The sequence below is a fragment of the Triticum urartu genome, chromosome 3A (assembly GCF_056163025.1).
Source record: "Triticum urartu cultivar PI428250 chromosome 3A, HENAU_Tu73, whole genome shotgun sequence".
NCBI classification, from domain to species: domain Eukaryota; kingdom Viridiplantae; phylum Streptophyta; class Magnoliopsida; order Poales; family Poaceae; genus Triticum; species Triticum urartu.
This window is the reverse complement of record NC_141875.1, coordinates 141,902,375-141,925,594: the sequence shown is the minus strand read 5'-3', so window position 1 is coordinate 141,925,594 and position 23,220 is coordinate 141,902,375.

Sequence of the window (23,220 nt, the reverse complement as noted above, 5' to 3'; positions counted from 1 at the left end):
AATATGGCCAAGATACATGTAACACATTGCCTACTCTGTCATGGTTATGCTCTCACATGCCTCTATATTTCATATTTACATGAGTGCATACATGTAGGGGGAGCCTATGCTTGTTACATGTCCTTCCAAAGCTTTACTTGTTGTTCTTTATATCTTTATCTAAAGCTTTGATGTATGTTGCCATCAATTACCAAAAAGGGGGAGATTGAAAGCACAAGTGCTCCCTAGGTGGTTTTGATAATTGATGACAACATATCTCTTGTTGGACTAACATTTCTATCTAGCATGTTTCAGATAAGTTCAACAATGGAGTGGCATGTACTAAAGGTTGTGGGAACTCCTTCAAGATGCTAAGGACAAAGGATTGGCTAAAGCTTCAAGCTCAAGACTCTTCATTTTACATTTTAGTGATCCAAGATCACATTGAGTCCATAGGAAAAGCCAATACTATCAAGGAGGGATGAGGTGTTGCTTAATGAGCCTCTTGCTTCATGTGCTTAATGATATGCTCCAAAATCCTCAGCTACTTTCCCACTTCCACATATGACCTAAACCCAAAGCCAAACTCGGACCTACCGATTATTCCTATCCAGCGCCACCGAGTTTCACCTATCATAGCCACTGCCAGAAACCCTAATCAGTTCGGTCTCACCGATGGGATCTTGGTCTCACCGAGATGGGCTTGCAAACTCTCTGTTACCTATTGCAATATTTTCGGTCCCACTGAGATATGCAATCGGCCCCACCGAGTTTGCTTGGCCAACTCTCTGTTTCACTTATTACCCAAATCGGTCCCACCGAGTTTGAGTAATCGGTCAAACCGAGTTTTGGATTTACCCTAACCCTAGCACATCAGTCCCACCGAGTTGATCCAGTCGGTCCCACCGAAAATCTCTAACGGTCACTAGGTTTCCTATTTCGGTCTGACCGAGTTTGTTGATTCGGTCCCACCGAGATTGGTAAATCGTGTGTAACGGTTGGATTTTGTGTGGAGGCTATATATACCCCTCCACCTCCTCTTCATTCATAGAGAGAGCCATCAGACTAAGCCTACACTTCCAGCATCCTATTTCTGAGAGAGAACTACCTACTCATGTGTTGAGGCCAAGATATTCCATTCCTACCATATGAATCTTGATCTCTAGCTTTCCCCAAGTTGCTTTCCACTCAAACCTTCTTTCCACCAGATCCAAATCCTATGAGAGAGAGTTGAGTATTGGGGAGACTATCATTTGAAGCACAAGAGAAAGGAGTTCATTACCTACACACCATTTGTTACTTCTTGGAGAGTGGTGTCTCCTAGATTGGCTAGGTGTTACTTGGGAGCCTCCGACAAGATTGTGGAGTTGAACCAAGGAGTTTGTAAGGGCAAGGAGATCGCCTACTTCGTGAATATCTACCGCTAGTGAGGCAAGTCCTTCGTGGGCGATGGCCATGGTGGGATAGACAAGGTTGCTTCTTCGTGGACCCTTCGTGAGTGGTTGCTTCTTCGTGGACCCTTCGTGGGTGGTTGCTTCTTCGTGGACCCTTCGTGGGTGGAGCCCTCCGTGGACTCGCGCAACCATTACCCTTTGTGGGCGGAGCCCTCTGTGGACTCGCGCAACCATTACCCTTCGTGGGTGGAGCCCTCCGTGGACTCGCACAACCGTTACCCTTCGTGGGTTGAAGTCTCCGTCAACGTGGATGTAGGATAGCACCACCTATCCGAACCACGGGAAAAACATCCGTGTCTCCAATTGTGTTTGAATTCTCCAAACCCTTCCCTTTACATTCTTGCAAGTTGCATGCTTTACATTCCGCTGCTCATATACTCTTTGCATGCTTGCTTGATATGTATTGTGTATGTTGAAATTGTGCCTAAAACTCCACTCAAACCAAAAAGGCCTAAAAATTGCAACTTTAGCACTAAGTGTCTAATCACCCCCCCCCCCCTCTAGACACATCTACTTCTAGATCCGACACACGGTCTTCGGCCAGGACTCGCGCCTTGGCGGCAAGATTGGCCTCCCTCGCCCCCATCTTATGCTCCAGCTCCTCCAACCGGTTGCACTCGGCAACCTGCTTCTTCCCCAGCTCTGCCAGCTCGGCATCACGGTTCTTGATGGCTTCCTCCTGGGCCTTCATCTCCTTCTCCTCTGCTTGCCGGTGGCGTGCCTCTTCGGCGTGCTTGTCGCGCAGGCTTTGTAGCTTGCCCTCCAGCGATTGGCAGCGGTCACGGGCGGCCTTGGCTTCCTTCAGTGCCGCCTCATGATCGGCGGCAGCAATGACGGCTCCTTGCTTCTCTCTCTCGGAAGCCGCAATATCCTAGCACAGCGTCGCGCGTACTGCCAGGTCAGAATGAAGCCAATCGGAGGCCAACTCCAGACGCCCGGCCACCAGGCGTGGGTCAGCGCTCAGGAGATCCGCCTGCAGTTGGGTCATCTCTGAAAGAGCACGCTCCAAGACGGCAGCAGGAGCGGAAGAACCAAGGAGTGGAGGCGCAGCAGTAGGAGGAAGCGACATCATCACCAGGGCTTGGGAGACCGCGGGTTCCGGAGCAGCTAGGACCTCATCAGCCGCGCCAAGTACCAGCACCTCCGGGGCCAGCGGGGCCATGGGGGCTGACTCCATGCGGTGGAGCTCCTCTTGGCCCCGCGAAGACGATCGGGCTGGGGAGGCACGAGCGATGTTGCCTCCTTGCTCTGAGGAGGGAGGCATAGCTGCCTTATCCTCCTTCCTCTTCTTCGCCGAAGATGTCGGTCTGACCAACCAAAGGCGAGCATCAGGAAAAAAACAAGCACCCGCAGGGACCAAGCGAAGTTCGAAACACCTACCGGTCCACCGCAAGGTACTCCACCTTTCGCTTGTGAAGCTTGAGGCCCGACAGCATCGGGACCTGAGGGGCAGGCGCCCGGGTTCCGGTGGCGCCATGCGGTGCGGAGGCAGAACCGGATCCAGCACCAGGAGGCGTTGGGGTGGAGGCGGCACCGCGGTCCACCAGCGACGACCTACCCTTCGTCGGGACAAGGGGTTGCTCCTTCCCTCCTCGGTAAGCGTCGGCCTCGGCATCGTCAGGAAGGGCACGGAGAATCTCGGCCTTGCTCGAAGAGGAGGTCTCCCCCGCCTCTTCCGGGGTCTCCTCCGAGTCCGCCTCCTCCTCTCTGCGGGACTCGCCAGAAGACACCTCCACCGGCTTCTGCGCCGAAGGAGCTCCCGAAAGCACCGGCAGCACCAGCCCGTGCGCATCAAAAGTCGGCCTGGAAGCGACGAATTTCTCCTGGTCCCTGCGTTGAAATAGGGGAATGAAGGCGCTAGGTGGGTACTCCTGGTTGTGTCCAACTATGAGGCGCAGGACGGTGTCCAATTCGTTGTCAGGCAGGTCCCCCGGCCTCAGGTGGGCCTTGTTTTCCCCTCCTTCAAGCTGCTAGAAGGGGCGCGCGTGCGTGGAGTGGGGTGACCCGCAGCGTCAAGAACTCCCTCAGGAGCATCACTCCAGTTATTTTGGCCACCCTCGCATTGCCCGGCTTCAGGTCGGTCATCATCTTCTCCAACACCGACGATGCCTGCTCGTCGACAAGCTCCGCCCTGGGCCACTCCTTGCCTTGTCGGGGCACCTCCGTCGGCAGCGCCAGGCACGGATGAGTGAGCTTGGCGTCCACCATTACCCATTTGGATCGAATGTTGTCGGCCCTCTTCCCGGTGCTTGAGATCGAGTTGGCCTTGCCGGACGCAATGAAGTGCGCATCCAGAAATGTGACCCTCGCTGAAACGGAGGAAGAAGAAGTGGCGCAGGAGCGCCACGGACGGCATCACGCCCAGGTACGCCTCACAGTAGTAGGTAAAGATCGACAGGAGAAGGACAGAGTTGGGGTGGATATGCAACGCTTGTAGCCCATAGTGGTCGAGGACTTATAGAAGAAATCAGAGAAGGGAGGAACCAACCCGACGGCAACGCTGATCGAAAAGAAGGGGAAGAGGGTGCTCCCCTCAGGCTCCGGCTCGTCGGAGGCCAGCCGGAGCTCCGTCTTCCCCCACTCATTGCTCTCTCCAGCCGTCAGTAGGCGCACGGAGGCAAGGCTCTTCTCCATGACAGTGGGCGCCTCAAGAGAGGGCTCGTACCAAGCCGGGGACGAGGAGGTCTTGACCTTGCGCGGCGCCATGGGCGGCAGATGTAGAGCGAGGCCGAAGCAGATCTGCAGGTAGCAGCGGCGAAGAGCAAGAAAGGGGATATGGAGTGAGGCAAGGAAGAAGCAATGAAGGCAAGTGCCCCCGCACAGGCCTTTTTTCAGGTCAAGCAGTTGCCGAAACAACATGGGGAAGCGGAGACGCCCACGACCAATCAATCGCCACGCATCAACCAAGGCCGCGGGCTTTTGGGGCCCGTGGTGCTCCGAACTTGACCCTTGGCTTCGCCGCGAAGCCAAGCCCGAGCGCACCTTGGGCACGGGGGCTACTGTTGGCGTTCTGGGAACGGGGGTCCCTAGACTTGCCTGCCTGTGGCCCGCGGCGTGGCTGAGCCGGCAGGCCGTACGGACCATCTTCACTAACAAAGCACCCAAGACCCTCGCCAGGGGCCAAGCCTCGTGAGGCGGACAACACAAGACCTCCTCTAGAGTGGCCTAGCTAGGCAGGCCCACGAGGAGCGGAGATATCAAGGCGAGGCGAACCTCACGAGGCTCTCATGACGTGAGCCGTGATGATCGACACCCTTGATGAGTGGTCTATTTTTATTGAATCTCGATAGTAGTGATACACATATTCATAGTATTGAAGCCAAAAGATACAAGTTTAATAATGATAGTGCAACTTATTCGTGGCACTGTCGTTTAGGTCATATTGGTGTAAAGCGCATGAAGAAACTCCATGCTGATGGGCTTTTGGAATCACTTGATTATGAATCCCTTGATGCTTGCGAACCATGCCACATGGGCAAGATGACTAAGACTCCATTCTCTGGTACAATGGAGCGAGCAACAGAGTTATTGTAAATAATACATACTGATGTATGCGGTCCGATGAGTGTTGATGCTCGCGGCAGGTATCGTTATTTTCTGACCTTCATAGATGATTTGAGCAGATATGGGTATATCTACTTAATGAAACATAAGTCTGAAACATTTGAAAAGTTCAAAGAATTTCAGAGTGAAGTGGAAAATCATCATAACAAGAAAATAAAGTTTCTACGATCTGATCATGGAGGTGAATATTTGAGTTATGAGTTTGGTCTTCATTTGAAACAATGTGGAATAATTTCGTAACTCACGCCACCTGCAACACCACAGCGTAATGGTGTGTCTGAACGTGGTAACCGCACTTTATTAGATATGGTGCGATCTATGATGTCTCTTACTGATTTACCTCTATCGTTTTGGGGTTATACTTTAGAGACAGCTGCATTCACGTTAAATAGGGCACCATCGAAATCCGTTGAGACGACACTATATGAACTGTGGTTCGGCAAGAAATCCAAGTTATTGTTTCATAAAGTTTGGGGTTGTGATGCTTATGTGAAAAGGCTTCAACCTGATAAGCTCGAACCCAAATCGAAGAAATGTGTCTTCATAGGATACCCAAAAGAGACTGTTGGGTACACCTTCTATCACAGATCCGAAGGTAAGGTATTCGATGCTAAGAATGGATCCTTTCTAGAGAAGGAGTTTCTCTTGAAAGAAGTGAGTGGGAGGAAAGTAGAACTTGATGAGGTAATTGTACCTTCTCCCGAATTATAAAGTAGTTCATCACAAAAATCAGTTCCAGTGATTCCTACACCAATTAGTCGGGAAGCTAATGATGATGATCATGAAACTTATGATCAAGTTACTACTGAACCTTGTAGGTCAACCATAGTAAGATCCGCACCAGAGTGGTACAGTAATCATGTTCTGGAGGTCATGTTACTTGACCATGACGAACCTACGAACTATGAGGAAGCGATGATGAGCCCAGATTCCGCGAAATGGCTCGAGGTCATGAAATCTGAGATGGGATCCATGTATGAGAACAAAGTATGGTCTTTGGTTGACTTGCCCGATGATCGGCAAGCAATAGAGAATAATTGGATCTTCAAGAAGAATATTGACGCTGACGGTAATGTTACTGTCTACAAAGCTTGACTTGTTGCAAAAGGTTTTCGACAAGTTCAAGGAGTTGACTACAATGAGACCTTCTCACCCGTAGCGATGCTTAAGTTTGTCCGAATCATGTTAGCCATTGCCGCATTTTATGATTCTGAAATTTGGCAAATGGATGTCAAAACTGCATTCCTTAATGGATATCTTAAAGAAGAGTTGTATATGATGCAACTAGAAGGTTTTGTCGATCCAAAAGGTGCTAACAAAGTGTGCATGCTCCAGCGATCCATTTATAGACTGGTGCAAGCCTCTCAGAGTTGGAATATACGCTTTGATACTGTGATCAAAGCATATGGTTTTATACAAACTTTTGGAGAAGCATGTGTTTACAAGAAAGTGAGTGGGAGCTCTGTAGCATTTCTGATATTATATGTGCATGACATATTGTTGATCGGAAATGATACTGAATTTCTGAAAGGCTTAAAAGGATACTTGAATAAGAATTTTTCAATGAAAGACCTCGGTGAAGCTGCAATATATTGGGCATCAAGATCTATAGAGATAGATCAAGACGCTTAATTGGACTTTCACAAAGCACATACTTTGATAAAGTTTTGAAGAAGTTCAAAATGGATCAGTCAAAGAAAGTGTTCTTGCCTGTGTTACAAGGTGTGAAGTTGAGTCAGACTCAATGCCCGACCACTTCATAAGATAGAGAGAAAATGAAAGTCATTCCCTATGCCTCATTCATAGGTTCTATCATGTATGGAATATTGTGTACCAGACCTGATGTGTGCCTTGCTATTAGTTTAGCAGGGAGGTACCAAAGTAATCCAGGAGTGGATCACTAGACAGCAGTCAAGAATATCGTGAAATACCTGAAAAGGACGAAGGATATGTTTCTCGTTTATGGAGGTGACAAAGAGCTCGTCGTAAAGGCTTACGTCAATGCAAGCTTTGACACTGATCCGGATGACTCTAAGTCGCAAACCGGATACGTATTTATATTGAATGGTGGAGCTGTCAGTTGGTGCAGTTCCAAGCAAAGCGTTGTGGCAGGATCTACGTGTGAAGTGGAGTACATAGCTGCTTCGGAAGCAGCAAATGAAGAAGTCTGGATGAAGGAGTTCATATTCGATCTAGGTGTAATACCTAGTGCATCGGGTCCAATGAAAATCTTTTGTGACAATACTGGTGCAATTGCCTTGGCAAAGGAATCCAGATTTCATAAGAGAACCAAGCACATCAAGAGATGCTTCGATTCCATCCGCGATCAAGTCAAGGAGGGAGACATAGAGATTTGCAAGATACATACGGATCTGAATGTTGCAGACCCATTGGCTAAGCCTCTCTCACGAGCAAAACATGATCAGCACCAAGACTATGTAATCTAGATTATTGACTCTAGTGCAAGTGGGAGACTGAATGAAATATGCCCTAGAGGCAATAATAAAGTTGTTATTTATATTTCCTTATATCATGATAAATGTTTATTATTCATGCTAGAATTGTATTAACCGAAAACTTAGTACATGTGTGAATACATAGACAAACAGAGTGTCCCTAGTATGCCTCTACTAGACTAGCTCGTTAATCAAAGATGGTCAATTTTCCTAGCAATAGACATATGTTGTCATTTGATGAATAAGATCACGTCCTTAGAGAATGATGTGATGGACAAGACCCATCCGTTAGCTTAGCACTATGATCGTTTAATTTATTGCTATCGCTTTCTTCATGACTTATACATGTTCCTATGACTATGAGATTATGCAACTCCCGAATACCGGAGGAACACTTAGTGTGCTATCAAACGTCACAACGTAACTCGGTGATTATAAAGATGCTCATCAAGTGTCTCCGTTGGTGTTTGTTGAGTTGGCATAGATCGAGATTAGGATTTGTCACTCCGTGTTTTGGAGAGGTATCTCTGGGCCCTCTCGGTAATACACATCACTATAAGCCTTGCAAGCAATGTGAGTAATGAGTTAGTTACGGGATGATGCATTACAGAACAAGTAAAGAGACTCTCCAGTGACGAGATTGAACTAGGTATGATGATACCGATGATCGAATCTCGGGCAAGTAACATACCGATGACAAAGGGAACAACGTATGTTGTTATGCGGTTAGACCAATAAAGATCTTCGTAGAAAATGTAGGAGCCAATATGAGAATCCAGGTTCTGCTGTTGGTTATTGACCGGAGATGTGCCTTGGTCATGTCTACATATATAGTTCTCGAACCCGTAGGGTCCACACGCTTAACGTTCGATGACGATTTGTTTTATGAGTTTCGTGTTTTGATGAACCAAAGTTTGTTTGGAGTCCCGGATGAGATCACGGACATGACGAGGTGTCTCAAAATGGTCGAGAAATAAAGATTCATATATTGGAAGGCGACATTCGGACACCAGAATGGTTCAGGTCGTTTCGGATAAGTTTTGGAGTACCGGGGATTACCGGACCCCCCCCCCTGGGAAGTTAATGGGCCATCATGGGCCTTAGTGGAGAAGAGAGAGGGCCGGCCAGAGGTGGCACGTGCTGCTACGTCTTGAGCATGTGTTGGTTTTCCCTTGAAGAGGAAAGTGTGCTGCAGCAAAGTAGCGTAAGTATTTCCCTCAGTTTTTGAGAACCAAGGTATCAATCCAGTAGGAGGCTACACACAAGTTGCCTAGTACCTGCACAAACAAATAAGAACCTTGCAACCAACGCGATGAAGGGGTTGTCAATCCCTTCACGGCCACTTGCAAAAGTGAGATCTGGTAAAGATCATAAGAAAAATAATTTTGGTATTTTTGTATAGATTGGAAAGTAAAGATTGCAAAATAAACGGCGATAGAAATGGCTAGTTGCCGAGAAACTAATATGATGTAAAGTAGACCCGGGGCCATAGGTTTCACTAGTGGCTTCTCTCAAGATAGCAAGTATTACGGTGGGTGAACAAATTACTACCGAGCAATTGATAGAAAAGCACATAGTTATGATGATATCTGCGGCAATGATCATGAATATAGGCATCACGTCCGTGACAAGTAGACTGAAATGATTCTGCATCTACTACTATTACTCCACACATCGACTGCTATCCAGCATGCATCTAGAGTATTAAGTTCATAAGAACGAAGTAACGCTTTAGGCAAGATGACATGATGTAGAGGGATAAACTCAAGCAATATGATATAAACCCTATCTTTTTATCCTCAATGGCAACAATACAATACGTGCCTTGCTGCCCCTTCTATCACTGGGAAAGGACACAGCAAGATTGAACCCAAAGCTAAGCACTTCTCTCATTGCAAGAAAGATCAATCTAGTAGGCCAAACTAAATTGATAATTCGAAGAGACTTGCAAAGATATCAAATCATGCATATAAGAATTCAGAGAAGAATCAAATAATATTCATAGATAATCAAGTCATAAACCCACAATTCATCAGATCTCGGCAAAAACACCTCAAAAAGAGTTACATCGAATAGATCTCCAAGAAGATCGAGGAGAACTTTGTATTGAGATCCAAAGAGAGAGAATAAGCCATCTAGCTAATAACTATGGACCCAAAGGTCTGTGGTAAACTACTCACACATCATCGGAGAGGCTATGGTGTTGATGTAGAAGCCCTCCATGATCGAATCCCCCTCCGGCGGAGCGCCAGAAAAGGCCCCAAGATGGCATCTCACGGGTACAGAAGGTTGCGGCAGTGGAAAAGGTGTTTCGTTGCTCTCCCCGAAGGTTTTAGGGTACAAGAGTATATATAGGCGAAAGAAATAGGTCGGTGGAGCTGCGAGGGGCCCACAAGGGTGGGGGCGCACCCTCCTACCTCGTGGATCCCTCACTGCTTCCTTGACATCCACTCCAAGTCTCCTGGATCACATTTGTTCCAAAAAAGATCCTCGCGAAGGTTTCATTCCGTTTGTATTCCGTTTGATATTCCTTTTCTGCGAAACACTGAAATAGGCAAAAAAACATCAATTTGCACTGGGCTTTCGGTTAATAGGTTAGTCCCAAAAATAATATAAAAAGGTATATTAGAGCCCATTAAACATCCAAAACAGATAATATAGTAGCATGGAACAATCAAAAATTGTAGATACGTTGGAGATGTATCAAGCATCCCCAAGCTTAATTCCTGCTTGTCCTCGAGTAGGTAAATGATAAAAACATAATTTTTGATGTGGAATGCTCCCTAACATAATTTTCAATGTAATTCTCTTTATTGTGGCATGAATATTCAGATCCGAAAGATTCAAGATAAAATTTTAATATTGACATAAAAAATAATAATACTTTAAGCATACTAACTAAGCAATTATGTCTTCTCAAAATAACATGGCCAAACAAAGCCATCCCTACAAAATCATATAGTCTGGCTATGCTCTATCTTCATCACACAAAATATTTAAATCATGCACAACCCCGATGACAAGCCAAGCAATTGTTTCATACTTTTGATGTTCTCAAACTTTTTCAATCTTCACGCAATACATGAGCGTGAGCCATGGATATAGCACTATAGGTGGAATAGAATGGTGGTTGTGGAGAAGACAAAATGGAGAAGATAGTCCCACATCAACTAGGTGTATCAACGGGCTATGGTGATGCACATCAATAGATATTAATGTGAGTGAGTAGGGATTGCCATGCAATGGATGCACTAGAGCTATAAATGTATGAAAGCTCAACAAAAAAACTAGGTGGGTGTGCATCCAACTTGCTTAGTCACAAAGACCTAGGGCATTTTGAGGAAGCCCATCATTGGAATATACAAGCCAAGTTCTATAATGAAAAATTCCCACTAGTATATGAAAGTGACAACATAAGAGACTCTCTATCATGAAGATCATGGTGCTACTTTGAAGCACAAGTGTGCAAAAAGGATAGTAGTATTGTCCCTTTTATATATATTTTTGGGGCCTTCCTTTTTTTGGCCCTTCTCTCTTTTTCTCTCATTTTTTTATTTGGGCCTTTTTATGGCCTTTTTTCTTTTTCTTTTTTTATTTTTCGTCCGGAGTCTCATCCCGACTTGTGGGGGAATCATAGTCTCCATCATCCTTCCCTCACTGGGACAATGCTCTAATAATGACGATCATCACACTTTTATTTACTTACAACTCAACAAGTACAACTCGATACTTAGAACAAATATGACTCTACGTGAATGCGTCCGGTGGTGTGCTGGGATGTGCACTGAATCAAGAGTGACATGTATGGAAAATTATGAATGCTGGCTTTGCCACAAATACGATGTCAACTACATGATCATGCAAAGCAATATGACAATGATGGAGTGTGTCATAATAAACGAAACGGTGGAAAGTTGCATGGAAATATATCTCGGAATGGCTATGGAAATGCCATAATAGGTAGGTATGGTGGCTGTTTTGAGGAAGGTAAATGGTGGGTTTATTGTACTGGCGAAAGTTGCGCGGTACTAGAGTCTAGCAATGGTGGAAGGGTGAGAGTGCATGGACTCAACATTAGTCATAAAGAACTCATATACTTATTGCAAAAATCTATTAGTTATAGAAATGAAGTATTACGTGCATGCTCCTAGGGGGATAGATTGGTAGGAAAAGACGATCGCTCGTTCCCGACCGCCACTCATAAGGAAGACAATCAAAAAATAAATCATGCTCCGACTTCATCACATAATGGTTCACCATACGTGCATGCTACGGGATCACAAACTTTAACACAAGTATCTCTCAAATTCACAACTACTCAACTAGCATGACTGTAATATCACCATCTTCATATCTCAAAACAATCATAAAGAATCGAACTTCTCATAGTATTCAATGCACTTTTTATGAAAGTTTTTTTATCATACCCATCTTGAATGCCTATAATATTAGGACTAATTTCATAACCAAAGAAAATTACCATGATGTTCTAAAAGACACTCTAAATAATATAAGTGAAGCATGAGAGATCAATAATTTCTACAAAATAAAACCACCACCATGCTCTAAAAAGAAAATATAAGTGAAGCACTAGAGCAAAATTATCTAGCTCAAAAGATATAAGTGAAGCACATAGAGTATTCTAATAAATTCCAATTCATGAGTGTCTCTCCCAAAATGTGCGTACAGCAAGGATGATTGTGGTAAACTAAAAGGCAAATACTCAAATCATACAAGACGCTCCAAGCAAAACACATATCATGTGGTGAATAAAAATATAGCCTCAAGTAAAGTTACCGATAGACGAAGACGAAACAGGGGATGCCTTCCGGGGCATCCCCAAGCTTAGGCTTTTGGTTGTCCTTGTATTTTACCTTGGGGTGCCTTGGGCATCCCCAAGCTTAGGCTCTTGCCACTCCTTGTTCCAAAATCCATCAAATCTTTACCCAAAAACTTAAAAACTTCACAACACAAAACTCAACAGAAAATCTCATGAGCTCTGTTAGTATAAGAAAACAAACCACCACTTCAAGGTACTGTAATGAACTCATTATTTATTTATATTGGTGTTAAACCTACTGTATTCCAACTTATCTATGGTTCATACCCCCCGATACTAGCCATAGATTCATTAAAATAAGCAAACAACACACGAAAAACAGAATCTGTCAAAAACAGAATAGTCTGTATTAATCTGTAGGTTTAGAATACTTATGTAACTCAAAAAATCCTACCAAATTAGGAAGACCTAAATAATTTTTATATTGATATACTGCAGTTGGAATTGGTATTTTATTGCTATCTGGTTAAAAATGAAAATTATTCTCATGAGCGCATACTTTCTGTTTTTTCCAGCAAGATCAAATAACAATCATCCAAGAAGATCCTAAAGGCTTTACTTGGCACAAACACTAATTAAAAAAAGCAAAATCATAATAGAGTATAGATGATTTATTTATTACTAAACAGGAACAAAAACAAGAAAGAAAAATAAAATTGGGTTGCCTCCCAACAAGCGCTATCGTTTAACGCCCCTAGCTAGGCATAAAACAAGAATAGATCTAGGTATTATCATCTTTGGTAGGCAATTCTTCAATTGAACACTTATAACCCTTAGGAGTTTCCTTATTTTTATTAATGATCAAACTCCTAGGCAAGAAATCAAGAAATTCATTTGTAGCGAAAGGTTCCTTAATGATAGTGAAAAAGTTGGGATGAACACTTATTGATTTGAGATCCGCATTTTCCTTACTAGAGGATTCACCCTTATTTTTAGGAACATACATAAACTTGGAAACTTTGGTAGTAGGAGGGTTTGAAGTGTTTCTTACGGCAGAAAAAGCAGACCCTAAGTTGGTAATAATATCCTCAAGTTTATCAAATCTACTAGAATCTTGATCTATCTTTTCATTAACTATGGGTTCTTTCTCTCGGAAAAATTTCAGAGTAACTCCTACCTTGATCCATATAGTAATTTGATTGTGGATCTTTTTATCCAAATTCTTGACCAACTCTACGGTGGCAATTTTATTTTCAATGATTTCAAGCCTTTGCATCACATGTTCCAAAGATAAAATAGTGCCATTGACCAAAAGAGGTGGTGGGCCAAACAAATCTAACATAGCATTATAAGAATCAAAAGTATGGCTACCCAAGAAATTCTCTCCGGCAATGGTATCAAGAATATATCTGTTCCAAGGAGTGATGCCTACATAAAAATTACAATGAAGAATGGAAGTAGATTGGTTCCTAGTAGATCTATTCTGAGCATTGCAAATTCTATGCCAAGCATCTTTTAGATTTTCTCCCTTCCTTTGTTTAAAATTAAGAACTTCATGATCGGGAGTACTAACAATGATAGAAGGACTAGCCATAACGGCAAAACAAACGGTCTAACACACGGACAAACAAGAAGCAAACGAAAACAGGAGGACAGAAAAAGGGCGAATAAAACGGCAATGGTGAAGTGGGGGAGAGGAAAACAAGAGGCAAATGGCAAATAATTTAATGCGAGGGATAACATTTTGTGATGGGTACTTGGTATGTCTTGACTTGTGCGTAGATCTCCCCGGTAACGGCGCCATAAATCCTTCTTGCTACCTCATGAGCATGCGTTGGTTTTCCCTTGAAGAGGAAAGGGTGATGCAGCAAAGTAGCGTAAGTATTTCCCTCAGTTTTTGAGAACCAAGGTATCAATCCAGTAGGAGACTACACACAAGTCTCCTAGTACCTGCACAAACAAATACGAACCTTGCAACCAACGCGATAAAGGGGTTGTCAATCCCTTCACGGCCACTTGCAAAAGTGAGATCTGATAAAGATAATAAGATAAATATTTTTGGTATTTTTGTATAGACTGGAAAGTAAAGATTGCAAAATAAACGGCGACAGAAATTACTAGTTGACGGGAAACTAATATGATGTAAAGTAGACCTGGGGGCCATAGGTTTCACTAGTGGCTTCTCTCAAGATAGCAAGTATTACGGTGGGTGAACAAATTACTGCCGAGCAATTGAAAGAAAAACGCATCGTTATGCTGATATCTAAGGCAATGATCATGAATATAGGCATCACTTCTGTGACAAGTAGACCAAAATGATTCTGCATCTACTACTATTACTGCACACATCGACCGCTATCCAGCATGCATCTAGAGTATTAAGTTCATAAGAACAGAGTAACGCTTTAGGCAAGATGACATGATGTAGAGGGATAAACTCAAGCAATATGATATAACCCCATCTTTTTATCCTCGATGGCAACAATACAATACATGCCTTGCTGCCCCTGCTGTCACTGGGAAAGGACACCGCAAGATTGAACCCAAAGTTAAGCACTTCTCCCATTGCAAGAAAGATCAATCTAGTAGGCCAAACTAAATCGATAATTCGAAGAGACTTGCAAAGATATCAAATCATGCATATAAGAATTCAGAGAAGAATCAAATAATATTCATAGAAAATCAAGTCATAAACACACAATTCATCGGATCTCGGCAAACACACCGCAAAAAGAGTTACATTGAATAGATCTCCAAGAAGATCAAGGAGAACTTTGTATTGAGATCCAAAGAGAGAGAAGAAGCCATCTAGCTAATAACTATGGACCTGAAGGTCTGTGGTAAACTACTCACACATCATCGAAGAGGCTATGGTGTTGGTGTAGAAGCCCTCCGTGATCGAATCCCCCTCCGGCGGAGCACCGGAAAAATCCTCCTCCGTGATCTCACGGGTACAGAACGTTGTGGCGGTGGAAAAGGTGTTTCGTTGCTCTCCCCGAAGGTTTTCAGGCATAAGAGTATATATAGGCGAAAGAAATAGGTCGGTGGAGCTGCGAGGGGCCCACGAGGGTGAGGGCGCCCACCCCCCTAGGGTGTGCCCTCCTGCCTCGTAGCTCCCTAGCTGCTTCCTTGACGTCCACTCCAAGTCTCGTGGATCACATTTGTTCCAAAAAAGATCCTCACGAAGGTTTCATTCCGTTTGGATTCCGTTTGATATTCCTTTTCTGTGAAACACTGAAATAGGCAAAAAAATAGCAATTTGCACTGGGCTTTCGGTTAATAGGTTAGTCCCAAAAATAATATAAAAAGGTATATTAAAGCCCATTAAACATCCAAAACATATAATATAATAGCATGAAACAATCAAAATTATAGATACGTTGGAGACGTATCACGCGCCCCCCTTGCACGGCCCGAATAGGACAAGGGGAGGGGTGGCGCCCCCCTCCTTCCTTCTCTTCTTTTCCTTCTTCCCTTATTCTCCTACTTGGACTAGGAAAGGGGGGAACGAATCCTACTTGGACCGGGAGTCCAAGTAGGACTCCCCCCATGGCACGCCCCCCTCTAGGGCCGGCCACCTCTCCTCCCCCCTTTATATACATGGGAAGGGGCACCCCAAAGACACACCAAAGTTTCTCTTAGCCGTGTGCGGTGCCACCCTCCACAGTTACACACCTCGGTCATATCGTTGTAGTGCTTAGGCGAAGCCCTACGCCGGTAAACTTCATCATCACCGTCACCACGCTGTCGTGCTGATGAAACTCTCCCTCAGCCTCAACTGGATCAAGATTTCAAGGGACGTTACCGAGCTGAATGTGTGCTGATCACAGAGGTGCCGTACGTTTGGTACTTGGGTCGGTTGAATCATGAAGACGTTCGACTACATCAACCGCGTTAGTAAACGCTTCCGCTTTCGGTCTACGAGGGTACGTAGACACACTCTCCCTGCTCATTTCTATGCATATCCTAGCACTGGTGCGCGTCAGTCCTAAACAAACGTTTTTTAACCCCTTTCCGTGACGACATTTTGAACCGTCGCCAAGTGAGTGTGGGCGATAGGGGGGTCCTTCCCACACGACCCAGAAACCGTCGGGGATATGGAGCAGTGATCCAGAGGCCTTCCAAAATGTAATCGTGTGCGATGCAACACACACTAAATTCTTTCGCACGTGTGGTAACGGTGATTAAGCGTTTCTAATGACGCAGTGAAACTGATGGCGTTCTGGGAACGGGGGTCCCCAGACTTTCCTGCTTGCAGCCCGCAGCGTGGCTCCACCGGCGGCCCCGTATGGCCCATCTTCACCAGCAAGCATTCAAGACCCTCGCGAGGGGCCAAGCCTCACAAGGCAGATGACGCAAGACCTCCTCAGGGGCAGCCTCACCAGGCTGGCTCGCGAGAGGCGGAGAGATCAAGGCGAGGGGCACCTCACGAGTTTTCTGTGACGCAAGCCATGACGACTGGAACCAGGCGGGCGTCAGGCAGGCGCCAGCGCGCAGTGTCCTCATTTCCTCTTTGGTGCTAAAGGGGCAAGCGTAGGCGAGGAGTCCCGAGGCATCAGCCAAAGGTTGCCATATTAGTGCAACAAGACCAAGACCAACAGGACGGCAAGACGGAGGTCATCGTGGAGCCCAAGACGGCGTCACCACCAGAGCCTTTGGTAGGCGAAGACCACTTTTGTTAGGATAGCTTGTACTAGTTGTCTCCCTTCGAATTTGGCCGTTGTGGGATCCCTTACCACTTGATATTTGGGAAGAGGACCATGGCCTCTATAAATAGGACTAGCCACCACCATAGGGAGGCATGGGATCAGAGAGATCGAATCCATAGCATTCCAACCACTGAAGTTCACCAAGCACAAGAACACCTCTCCTCGCGAGGCTGTTCTTCCCTTGTAACTGTTCATCCTCAGCCCAAGAGGTAATCCACCACACCACACTGGAGTAGGGTATTACACCACAATGCTGGCTCGAACCAGTATAAATCTTGTGTCTCATGCTCTTTGGGTTCGTCGAGCTAGGCCGTGAGATCGTAGAGTGTGAGACCTAGAGAGGGGGAAAGATCTTCGCGCGCACCCCAGTGTTCGAACCTCAAGGGTTTTGCCGCAACCCGAAATCCGACATTTGGCACGCCAGGTAGGGGTGCACCGAAACTTTCCTCTTCATCGATCTGCGCTTCATCGCTTCGCCAAGTTCATGGCCGACGCTTGCCAGGCCGCTCTCGCCACCCGTGTCACTTAGACTGCCCTTGTCGGTGGACCTCCCCGTCGTTCTCTGTCACCCGCCGCCAACGCCGCCACCGGCCCAGCGGCAAACGAGCTGCAAGCCTCTTCACTGCACCCCTCTGTGCGGCGAGACGGTCGCACCGCCACCCCGTCGCTGACTCCGGCCGTCTCATCATCTCACGCTCGCTGCACCCCCATGGACATGCAGGCCACGCTGCTCAAGGCATGCGAGCTCCTGCCTTACTGCCCGGTCAACAACCTCTATGAGGACTAGTTGGACCGCATCGCCGAGCTCGTCAGCACCGCGGGGAGCTCTCCAGCACCATCCCTCTCGCTGCCTCGCCCGCCCCCGGCTGCAGACGATGTGGCTCAAGGAGCGCCTCCACCCCCTCAGCACCAAGATGGCGCCCTCGCGCCGAGGCGCGCGGCGAAGGGAGCGCCTCAGCCTCCCCCACGTCAAGACAGCGTCCTTGCTCCAAGATGTGTGGTCCAGCGGCATGATCCGCCGTGCCGCGTGCCCGCGCACGAAGAAAGAAGTTGCCAGGAGGTTCCCTGTCCACAAGAAGATGCTCCACCGCTTCCAGCACCACCACGTCAGGATCGCTTGCAGCGGTAGGGCCATGTGCCGCTTGCCATAGCGGCACAGGGATGCCAAGGTGAAGCTCCACCTCCATGACGGGCCCTGGTAGCCACGGCGGGCTGTCGCACCTTCACTCCTGAGCTGCATAGCGTTGTCTGGTCGGGCAAGTTCAAGCCGGATCTGCCTCCTTGCTATGACGGCACCCCCGACCCTGCGGAGTTTCTGCAGCTCTACGAGCTGAGCATCGAAGCGGCTAATGACGATGAAAAGGTCATGGCAAACTTGTTTCCCATGGCTCTCAAGGACGGCGCCCACTCATGGCTCCTGGACCTGCCCCGAGGCTCGATTTCCTCCTGGGATGAGATGCGCAGCCACTTCATCGCCAACTTCCAGGGCACTCGCGACCGTCCCCCGGTCGCGGATGACCTGCGCCGCATCAAGCAACAACCAGGAGAAACCCTGCAGAAATACATCCAGCGCTTCAACAACGCGCGTATCAAGATCCCCAAGGTGACGGACGAGGCCATCATCTCAGCATTTTCCGGCGGCGTCTGCGATGTCAAGATGAAGGAGGAGCTTGCCATCCATGAGGAGTTGTGCACGACCTTGGAGTTGTTCAACATAGCAACCAAGTGTGCGAGGGCCGAGGAGGGGCGTCTCTCCCTCCTCGAGCTCCTTGCTGTGGATCCAGAGGAGAAGAAGGCCAAGGTCAAGGACGTGAAGCGCAGGGGGGTGGCCGTGCTCGCAGCAGAACCGGACACCAAGCGCAGCCGGGATCTTCCCGAGTCGTCCAAGGGCAGCTGTATGTTTTGCGCCTTCCACAACGTGTGCACGCACAACACCAACGATTGTCAAGAGCTCAGGGCCATTTGAGATGGACGCTTCGATCAACACCCCAAGCGCAACGACCGGGGCTACGGCCGAGGAGGTGGATGAGGTGGAGGATGTTGGGACGACTGTGGGCCCCTCCAAGAGTTGCATGATCAGCCTCGCGAGGATCGTTGCCAGGACCAGCCTTGTGAGGGCGCCTGGAGGGACCAGCCTCGTGAGGACCGCCCTCAGGGCAACCCTGGCCTCCCACCGTTGTCGCCGCCAAGAAGGAATGACGACCACCAACAGGACGAAGGGGCTGGGGGCTTCCAGGAAGCGCGCGCCATCGCGTGCATCTTGGGTGGCGCTCAGGCCCCAGCCTCCCAGCGCATCTTCAAGAAGTCCTCCCGCGAAGTGAATGCAGCCCTCCCCAAGCTCGAGGCTATGCGCCCGCTCAGGTGGTCCAAGTACGCCATCACCTTTAGCTCGGCAGACCAGGTCAAATGCGCAGCAACCGCTGGCGTCCTCCCGATGCTCTGCTCACCTGTCATCAGCAATGTCCAAGTCACCAAGACCCTCATCGACGGTGGCGCAGGACTCAGTGTCCTGTCCATCGAGACGTTCGACAGCCTTCAAGTGCCATACGATCAGCTCCTGCCCACCAAGCCTTTCTCAGGATTGACTGACGGCTCCACTACCCCGATAGGGCAAGTTCGCCTCCCTGTCACCTTCAGTCAGCGCGACAACTACCACACCGAGCTCGTCGACTTCGATGTCGCCCACATCCGTCTACCGTACAACGCCATCCTCGGGTACCCAGCACTGGCCAAATTCATGGCAGTCACCCACCATGGCTACAACGTCCTCAAGATGATGGGAAGCGGCGGAATCATCACGATCCCCTGCGAAGAAAGAGACGCGGTGTGCTCCCTCAAACGCGCCTACCAAGCGGCATCAATCGAGGACCCTGACAGCGCGGGCGCGCAGTACCCTCCTGAGGCCAACCCCAAGAAGAAGAAGCAGCTACTCCGCACTGGGCCTCAAGGGAGCGGCACCTCCAGCGGTGCCACTTCAGGATCCGCGCCAACGCCTGGGGCGCCTCCTTCCCTCACATAGGGAGGCATGCCCGGAGCCCTCCTCAGGCAGGGCTCGGGGGCTCTCTTCTGGAGGGCCTCGGACCTGGCCAACATCACGAGGGAGGCGCCTGGGCACCACGTGGAGGCATGCTTTGCAGCATGTTTCCCTTAGGAGGGCACCGGGCGAGGAGCGCCCGGCGCTCAGGAGTTCATCACCAAGGCATCTCAGGAGCTTCAGGAAGCAAGAGCAATACGCAGCGACCGCCGCCCACCTAGCGTCGCTCCCCACCCAGGCGAGGGTGGTGAGCTGCGCGTCTGCATCGACATCTCAGGGCTCAACAGGGCCGCATCTCAGGAGCGCTTCTGGCCTTCACGCGCTGGCCGGTGTGAGGTCCTGCCTCATAGCTATGTTCGCATGCCGTTCGGCCTGCTGAGCGTGGCCGCCGCCTTTCAGTGCAATCTGCAGGTTAGGAGGCCAGGCACCATGCGGTCCTGGCGGAGATGGAGACGGTCCTCCGGAGGCCACCTAAGCCTCCAGAGCCTCCCGAGGCTCGGGGTCTTGGCGGCTCATGAGGAGCAACTTCTTCGCTACGTGTCTTCAGCTACCCCAACACCCCTTCGGCAACCAAACCAGGTGATATCTTTCCAAGTTCATTCAGCTGGGAGCGCCCCTTGGGCTGCATCATCCCTAGGCCGTGTGGGTCCGTCCCTGCGACATGTGTCCGCTTGCATCTTCAGTTCACTCTCCTGGGAGTGCCCCTCGGGCTGCATCAACCCCAGGCCGCTCGGGTCCAACCCAATGGCATGTATCATTCTCGCATTTACCTAAGCTAGTTGATTTTCATGTATAATCTATCTATGGCTATCACCTGCTTGATTGTCACCCACCATGGGATCCGCGCACCGACTGTCTTTCTTCAGGATCCTTCGCATTAGAAGGCTAGGCACGGCGTCTGTGCTCGGGCCCGTCCCTGCAGCGTCGATAAACCCAATGGCTGAGCTCTGTCTGGCGGGCCAGCCCCGTTCACGTCACCTCCTGGGGTCGTTGGTGCTTGGCCTTCTCGTGCGATAGCCTCAAGAAATCCATTCGACGCAGGTTGTGTAACCATCTCATAGGAACGCCATAGCCATCAAGAATCAAGACTAGGCGCAACCCACCTTGAGGTAGGGCCTCGTGAGTCCCGCGCTGGCTCATGAGTGCCCAGATACACCTCGTCTAGCCCTATCGTGCAAGCCACGTGTCAGGGTGGGGCTGTACACGCCCCCGGGGCTCTCCGCAGTAGGGAGTCCCCTCCCACGTACCAGTGGAAGCACCATGCTCCGTGCTAGCAGTCGACACTACCGAGGAGCGGCTATGCCCGTGCAAGTGTGAAAGCGCCATGGTCCGTCCTGGTGATAAACAACTGAGGGCGGCCTCATGGCCGTATCAACCTCAGGGAGCCTCCGAGGTCGGTGTACGGCCTCATCACAACACCTCCCCTCGGGAGAGTCACGCGAGGGGGCTGGGTAGGGGGGCTACGCTCGGGTCACGCCCAAGCGTACGCCACCCTGCCAGGTCCCTCGGACCTGGTCGTCGCGCGCCCTCCCAAGCGGAGCCAAGGTACGAAGGTCGTTTGAACGTCAAGGGGGACTCCTGAACATCGCGACTCAGGAGCCTAACTGGCCATGTAGCCCCTCATTCCTTGGTCCGTCCTGGTGATCCGGTCGGCCCAATGGCGGCTGAGGTATGCGCGGGGTCGGGCCCTGCCGACGTAGAACACTAGACCTACTCCCAGGTCTCCTTTTTATAAGTTGTTTGCATGTCAAGGGGGGCTCCTGAGCATCGCAAATCAGGAGCCTAACTGATCACGTAGCCCCTCACTCCTTGGTCCGTCCTGGTGATCCGGTCGGCCCAATGGCAGCTGAGGTATGCGCGGGGTTGGGCCCTGCCGATGTAGAACATAAAGCAAATAGAAAGGAAATCACAGAATTACAAAGCAAATATTACAGGACATATTGTTCCCCTGGAATCAAACGAGAGTTTAACGCCTCCACGAGGCATGGTGCATATTACAGAAACCAAAACAGGAAAGGAGCGGGTGGACTCGTCATCCCTGGACACCATCGTCGCCTGCAAGGGATGCTTGTTCTCCAGCAGCGCCGCCTTTACCTGCACCACCAGCCAAAGTTGCAGGGTCGGAAGCACCGCCAGTCAGAGGCGCGGGAGTGAAGGCACGGAATCTCTTCAGTAGGGCCTCCACCTGGCCCTTCACAGTTGCAGCAGCGGCCTTGTAATGCTCGTCTTTCACAGGCTCCAGCAGCTCATCAAGGCGGGCGGCGGGATCGCGAATGTGGAGGTGGCTAAAGACGCGTGTCAGCGCGGCTGAGGAGAGAACGCGGGCTTCTTCCTCTGCCATGGGGCCGATGCCGCTCACGACGTCCTCTAGCGCACCAACCAGATAAGGAACCAGCTGGTTGGGGCCCTCGTCGCCGGCAACCAACGGCTCCTCCAAGCCCTTCTCGTAAAGTGACTTCAGCGCCGTCCGAGCCTTCTCTTCAAGGAGCTAGAAGGCCGTGCGGTCCTCAGTCAAGACCTTTGCCTTGGCGTCAAGCTCAGCCTTCTCCGCCTTCAGCCTCTGCCCCAACTCTTCCAGCCAGCCGCGCTCTGTGGCCTGCGCCTTCGCCAACTGCTCCAATTCGGTGTCGTGATCCTTAACGGTGTCCTCTCGGGCTTTCATCTTCTCCTTGTCCGCCTCGCGGCCTCGGGCTTCCTCCGCGTGCTCCCTCCGCACGGTCTCTAGCTCGGCCGCCAGCGACCAGCAACGGTCCTGGGCGGCCTTGGCGGCCTTCAGCACCACCTCGCGGGTGGCCACGGCCTGGGCGACGGCCTCCCTGTACTTCTCGAAGTCAGCTGCAGCTTGGCTTAGTGTCACCCAGACGGACACATCGGAATGCAGCCAGCCAGAGACCAGCTCCAGGCGTCCGGCCACCAGGCGACGGGCGGTGCCCTGAAGATCTTCTCGCAGCAAGGCCATCACAGAAAGAGCCCACTCCAGGATGTCAGGAGAGGCGGAGGAACCTGGGGTCAGTAGCGCAGCAGAAGAAGGAGGAGGAGGCGACGTCGTCACCATGGCCTGGGAGGCCAGAGGCTCCTGTGCCTCAGGGACCCCAGCGCCCAAGCCGGACGCTGGCACCTCCGGAGTTGGCGGGGCCTCGGGGGCTAACCCCTCCCGAGGATGCTCCACCCAGCCTCGCGAGGATGATCGGGCTGGAGAAGCACGAGCGCTGTCTCCGCCTTTACTCATGGAGGGGGTGCGGCC